This window comes from Quercus lobata, chromosome 5 (genome assembly GCF_001633185.2).
Source record: "Quercus lobata isolate SW786 chromosome 5, ValleyOak3.0 Primary Assembly, whole genome shotgun sequence".
In the NCBI taxonomy this organism is placed as follows: Eukaryota; Viridiplantae; Streptophyta; class Magnoliopsida; order Fagales; family Fagaceae; genus Quercus; species Quercus lobata.
Window position 1 is genome coordinate 45,964,158 of NC_044908.1, and position 6,239 is coordinate 45,970,396.

The following is a 6,239-nucleotide window of genomic DNA, read 5'->3' on the forward strand; positions in this document are numbered from 1 at the left end:
GTCAATGGTGACAGAGGAGCAGCCCCATGCTATGTTAATACCATTAGAGTACTTCCTCATGGGATATGAGCCATCTCAATTAAGTGTCAGCCCAAGGAGTCCCTTGAGTCCATCTTGCATTGCCCCGGAACTTCTTTCACCCGAAAGTATGGACTTAAAGTTGGTACATAAAAGGAGGAAAAGGAAAGATTTAAGGAAAAAAAAAATTAGAAAAGGAAGTATATATTGTCATTCTTTAATTTGTAACCATCTATGTATATTACTTGAGGTTGACTGAGCTATCTGTAAATCCTCCAATAATTATTCATCAATGACAAACAAATTGTGATAAAAAGAACAATAATTGATGGTGAATTTGCTTTTTCCTAGTTTTAAAATATGTCTTTTTCTTGGCACATTATTTAATTGTAGCTTAATGGTAAAACAAATAAACCAAACATAAGGATGATCAACACATACACACCCTAAGAGCATTCACATCAGTTGGTTGGATAATATGAAATTATCATCAAAGAATAGCTGCAAGGCTGTCATAGCAATAGAAATTTCACAAACTATAAACAAAAAATTAACCAAAAGATATTAAGATAATACCACAAAAAACCTGTCAACTTAATAGCAATCACATTCATTGTTTTATTATTGAAAATTCACCCACCAGCAACCATAAAATTACAACAACAAAATACATTTTCTACAATTGTCTACCATTAAAATAAAAGTTTAAAGTAGCTAACCCTCATAATTATGCAGATAGGGTGAAATATTGACTAAAATCTATGAAATAATCAACTTTGTATAAATAACATTACACTTTCAGATTTCAAAGTTCCACAATTTCAATCACTCTTTAAAAATAGTAGAACACGTAGGAGGAAAAACAAAAATTGAAAATTAAATTGAATTCTGTAGTTGCTATTTTTCCTCCTTCAATTTTTCTTCTTCTTTGATGCTTTTTGTTTAGTAGCATTGTTTCGTTTGCGAAGCATTTGAATAAGCATGCTATCATCTTCTCACTTTCCATCTTCAGCAGGTTTATAAGCTGCAAATAGAGAATTGTTGTGAGAATCAACATGATATTTTCTTTCATAGTAGTTAATTTTCTCAAAAGCTGAACAAACAAAAATATTTTTTTTTAAAAAATCAAGCTAAATTATATTATTTTCAAGCTTGCACAGCCCCAAATCTTGCAAACAGAAAATGGTAATTCTCTGTCTTTCTTACAGCTTTTTCAGCATTCAAGAAGCCCCAAAGGAAATTGGGGAAAAAAAAAACTGTTAACTAATTGACAATGTAAAGACTCACAGATTGAAAAACTTTAAAATCAATACTTGCAAAGAAAATAAAACATGCCCATCAAACCAATATGCTCAAATTCCATATCCAATTTTGAAAGGCTTCCATGTGGAACATTCTCCCCTCCCAAGTCAAAGATTAACTTATGACTGAATAGAAGTTTAACAATTATATATTATAAATCAAAACCAAATCTTACACAAATACCCATAGCAAAACTGCTTCTAACCTAAATACGTACCTTAATTACAAAAAAATTCAGATTATTTAAAATAAATAAATCTAACCCAAATGCCTAAAACAAAACCAATCCAATCAAAATACCCATGATATTTATCACCTAAGAGATTAGTAGTTTATAAAAGAGATGAGATGACTGCATACGGTATTACAATTTTAATCCAGATCTAATTCAAATACTCAAAACAAAATTTATTTTAAACCCAATACCATAATTAAAACCAAATCTAACTCAAATATCTAATCTAAAACAATCCAACCAAGTGCATTTGAAGATGCTAATTCAACATTAGCTAAATTTTTTTTTTTCTTTTGAATTCCAATGTGCCTCTAACATTTATATACTGCACAAAGTAAATGTATCTTAGAAACTTGATAAGGAACTAAAAAAAAAAAAAAAAAAAATCATAAATGCATATAAACCACAAAGTTTGATCATAATCTATGTTTTGTTTAAGCTACCTCAGGACATAAATTTAATTTTAGACACATATTCTCCTTAGTTTATCCATTCAATGGATGTTTAATTCAATTTCACAACTCCTACTAAACCATACTATCTAACAAAATAAAATAAAAAATCATATTTAAATCTAAACTTATATGCATTTTATAATGCATACCATACATGCCAACCAAAAAACTTGACTGGCATTTAAATCATCATTGATCCAAATATATTGCATATGGAATTACAAACCTTTTTAAGCCCTTTGAACATTTCTATAAGCTTTCTATAAATCTTGAAGATAGAAAAACTACTAAGCACTGCAGTTATTGTCCCAAAAAAATGCACCTAAGACTTTTCTTTTGCCAAAAATTTCTATGTACAAAATATAAATGTCTACACTAAGCCAGGAAGTCTCAGATGTCTTCCATCACAACTGTTATTTGCCAAGGCAGAGCCCCTTTCTTAGAAATATCTCCCCACCAATCTTTTTTTTTTTTTTTTTTTTGGTAGAAGAGATTGTATATAGTAGAGATAAACTATATGGTTGTTACTTCTACGTTACCTACCATAGAAATACAAAGAGTAGTACAACCTCAACAACCATTATGATTTTAATCAACAATATTGTACACTAACACATCAGGCATAAACTGTCAATATGATTGGTTAGTAATAGGAAAAGAAGAAAACCTAAGAGCTCATAAATTTAGCAAAGTAAACATACATACATCATGATTAACGCTTTGCATGAGATTCTGTGTGTTTTTTGAAGAACAAAATTGTTTTTGAAGGTTGGTTTATTTCACTTAATGTAATAGTAAAATATGAAAGGGGGTGGATGGTTAATTGTTCAAATAATGATGCTAATAAAGTGCAAGTGTTTTGCTAATAGAAATAAAATTGACTGGCATTGTTTTTGAGTGCAAGGACAGATTGGGGATAATGTATGTAAGAGGAAAAGCTACGGAAATAGAATTGATATTTCTAATTGAAATTACCTCTGCTTATATCTCTGCAAGTTCTTTTACAATCTTAGATACAAATTTCTCAGTCGCTTTGTCAAACGAAATGAATGTTGTTGAATCGGTTTTACTTTCTACTTGGACATGTATCCTATACTTGTTTCAGTTGCAAAGTTGTTAGTATAATGTATATTTATATTATGTGTGCATTTGTAAATTTACAAATAGTTTTTCTCGTTTACCTTTGATACCTTTGTCTCTAAGTTCCACTCCAAGTCCTTTATTTAAGATACTGATTTTCCATTATGCAAGGAAAGTTCTCCATCCTGTACTTCATGTGGTCTCCTTGGTATAATTTGTGTAACATTAATGTCCATTGTGGTGTTCAATCTATGCATCACCATTTGACATGTTTTTCTATTAGTTTGTTGAATATTTAATTTTCTTATATTAAAAAAAAAAAAAGGAAATAACATGGCAGTAGTTACTTCCATTATAATTTAACCCTCCAAAATTCTATCAAGATTTTTCCAAAAAGCATTTTATTCACATGTTGCAAGGGCAAAACTGAAACAAAAGAGAGACTACTACACATTAATGGGTGATTGTAAGACCAATTTCTTAATGCAATCTTAAGTAACAGGTTGGAAATTAAGGATCGTTTGTCAATAGATCATGCCTACTGTCAAATTGTAGTACATTTTCAAACTATAGTAAGACTAAGCACCAAAGTTTACTAAAGATATATAACCCCTCTATTTATGATAATTTTCATTACATAAGATTAAAGGTGGATTATAATATTCAAAATATTACCTACAGCCATCAAAAACTCATACTCTAAGAAATGATCATATGTATTTGTACAATGATAATCTATTCTTCATGGTTAGGATTAGTTGCATTTTGTCAAGTGGAATGTTCAACAACAATTGCTGGTCTTCTATTGTTTTCTCTTCACATTTAAGTGCCAAAAAGAACTTAAAAAGAAAATACATGAGAATATAGACATTATCCGTCACCAACAACTCTATTATACCCCTGTTTTGTCCTCTATATTCAACACTTATAAGAGGCATTAAAAAAACTCAATAAATCTCCATGCTGGTCATGCCAATATGCACTAAAAATATGAAATAAAATATCATTTTAAAATAAGATAAGTTTGAAGAAACAATTAACAGAAATAATAGAAGTCCTATGCACAAATAGAAAGAAGTAGAAAGTGTGCCATATAAGAAAGGTGAAAAAGAATTAAAAGTTTAAAACCTATGTTAATGACAGATTGTTGTAGACAATAAAGGCTATCTTGTAAAGAAGATTAGCTAGCCGCATTGGGTTTACCAATCATGTTGAAATTGCATCCTTTGTTGGTAACACTTCTGATTCTCTCATGTCTCATTGCCTCCCTACTCTTTGCTCTCTACATAGATTGAAATATAAATAACACAAATAGAAACAATAGGCACCATAGGTTAAAATTCAATCATAACTCTAAAACAAAGAAAGAAATGATGAGGTATCAAAAAAAAATTTGAGGAACATTAATAGGTCCATGCCAATTAAAAATATCTGATGTCCACACCATTATAATTCCACACAATCCAATGGCTCCAACAAAAGGCAAACACAAATAGAGAAACCAAGATTTTGAATAAGGAATTTAACAAAAAACCAAAGGCACAAATTTAAAAATGCTCATTACGGGGAAAGAAAAATTTCTAACCCAATTATTATAGCCAAATCCAAATCTAACTGAAATACATAAATCCAAACCTATCCAACCAAATGACTAAACATAAAATCAAGTTATGGCATAATTTAAAAACGAATAAACAATAACCTTTACCTGTAGTGGTTCTGGCTACATGACAGATTCTCTACTTGTCTCCGCAACTTACTGAAATTTCATGGTATTTAAATACCAAAAGTAATCCACAATTATAAAAGTATACTAACAAATGTAATTGAAATTTGAGACAAACAAAAAAGAAAACTTTAGAACTTGATGCATTTCCTTTTACTATTATACTTTTAGATTTCACAATTTAAACCCATTAAAATCCAACATCAAAAACAACAAAATCAAGACTTAAAAGTCTCTTTTTTAAAAATATATAGAGAAAGTTATTCTATCAGATTTCAAAATCCCACAATTTCACTCCCCTTAAAAAAACAGAACAGGTAAGAGGCCAATAAAACTCAGGTAGGATTTTCATATTGTGAGTGTTTTCCTTGATTTTAACAAATAGAGAGGAAAAGGGTTATAAATCCAAATTCCTAAATTGAAAGCAAACCATAATCGAAGAGAATGTAAGGAAAAGAAATTAATACCTTTGCTTTGATTAAATTAGAGACTCTAGATTTGCAGAGAAAGAAATTGAATGATTTAAATCCAAAAAAGAAGAATTCAAACAAACCATTACCGAAGATATTTAATAAAAAAAGTCAAATATCATAACTCTGATTTCCTTAACCCTAATTTCAAGAAACAAAATCTCATTGCAATTGTATAACTGGAAAACATATAACAAAATTAATTTAACTTTAAATTTGTGAAAAAAAAAAAAGTTTGAGAAAGAATAGGAACCCGACGGATGCATTGTTAATCAAAAGAACTCTTGTTAGTTTCTGAGTTTTAATCAGGAACTAAAACCTAACTTTCAAAATAGATAAAAGGTCAAATCTTCCTTCTAAATTTGGGAAAAAATTTAAAAGAAAAAGAATAGGTACCCATCAAAAGCATGTCGTAATGGGCGGGGTATGACTCCTCTTCATTCTTGTCGCTTCATCTTCCTTACTTCTTCTTATTCCAGGGAAAGAATTAGCAAATCCTCACTGTGCCGCAATCTTTTTTTTTTCTCCTTCCCTTTCTCTGTATCGCAGTATCGCTACGAACTCTACTTGGTTCCTCTATCTTCGTATCCCTTAATCAAAACCAAATCTGACCCAAAATACCATTCTAAATCATAATTAACACCCAATTGATTCTCCAAATAAAACCCAAAACCCTAAATTTTTAAATTTAAAACAGAACTTACCAGTAGAGATTTTGATGGTCGGGTAGCAAGTGGAGGTTTACGGTGATGGCAGAAAATCTGATAGGAAGGGAGAGACATCTTTTATTCTTGATTGCAAACTGTAGTTTTTGATCTCTCGATCTCTCTCTCCTTCTCCGTTCTCTGCCTCTCTATTTTTTTGTCTCTCTTTTCTCTCGGTCTCTGTTTCTCCTTTCTCCGTGTAGCAATCTTTCTCTTTCTTTTTTTTTTTCTTTTTTTTTTTTTTTTTTT

General features: G+C 30.1%; 1 long non-coding RNA gene across 4 annotated transcripts; it reads right to left on the reverse strand.

Annotated features, from left to right (window-relative positions):
- Positions 1–609: 609 nt before the first annotated feature.
- LOC115992580 lies at positions 610–6,181 on the reverse strand. Of its 4 annotated transcripts, none has more exons than XR_004092561.1 (7): positions 5,991–6,181; positions 5,683–5,893; positions 4,799–4,849; positions 4,219–4,372; positions 3,192–3,339; positions 2,986–3,100; positions 610–1,042 (listed from the first exon to the last, which is right to left on the reverse strand). It is a non-coding gene; the product is annotated as an uncharacterized LOC115992580 (long non-coding RNA). The 4 variants fall into 4 exon arrangements; XR_004092562.1 differs by having other exon boundaries at positions 4,294–4,372; positions 5,683–5,911; XR_004092560.1 differs by having other exon boundaries at positions 4,294–4,372; positions 5,991–6,179.
- Positions 6,182–6,239: the final 58 nt, after the last annotated feature.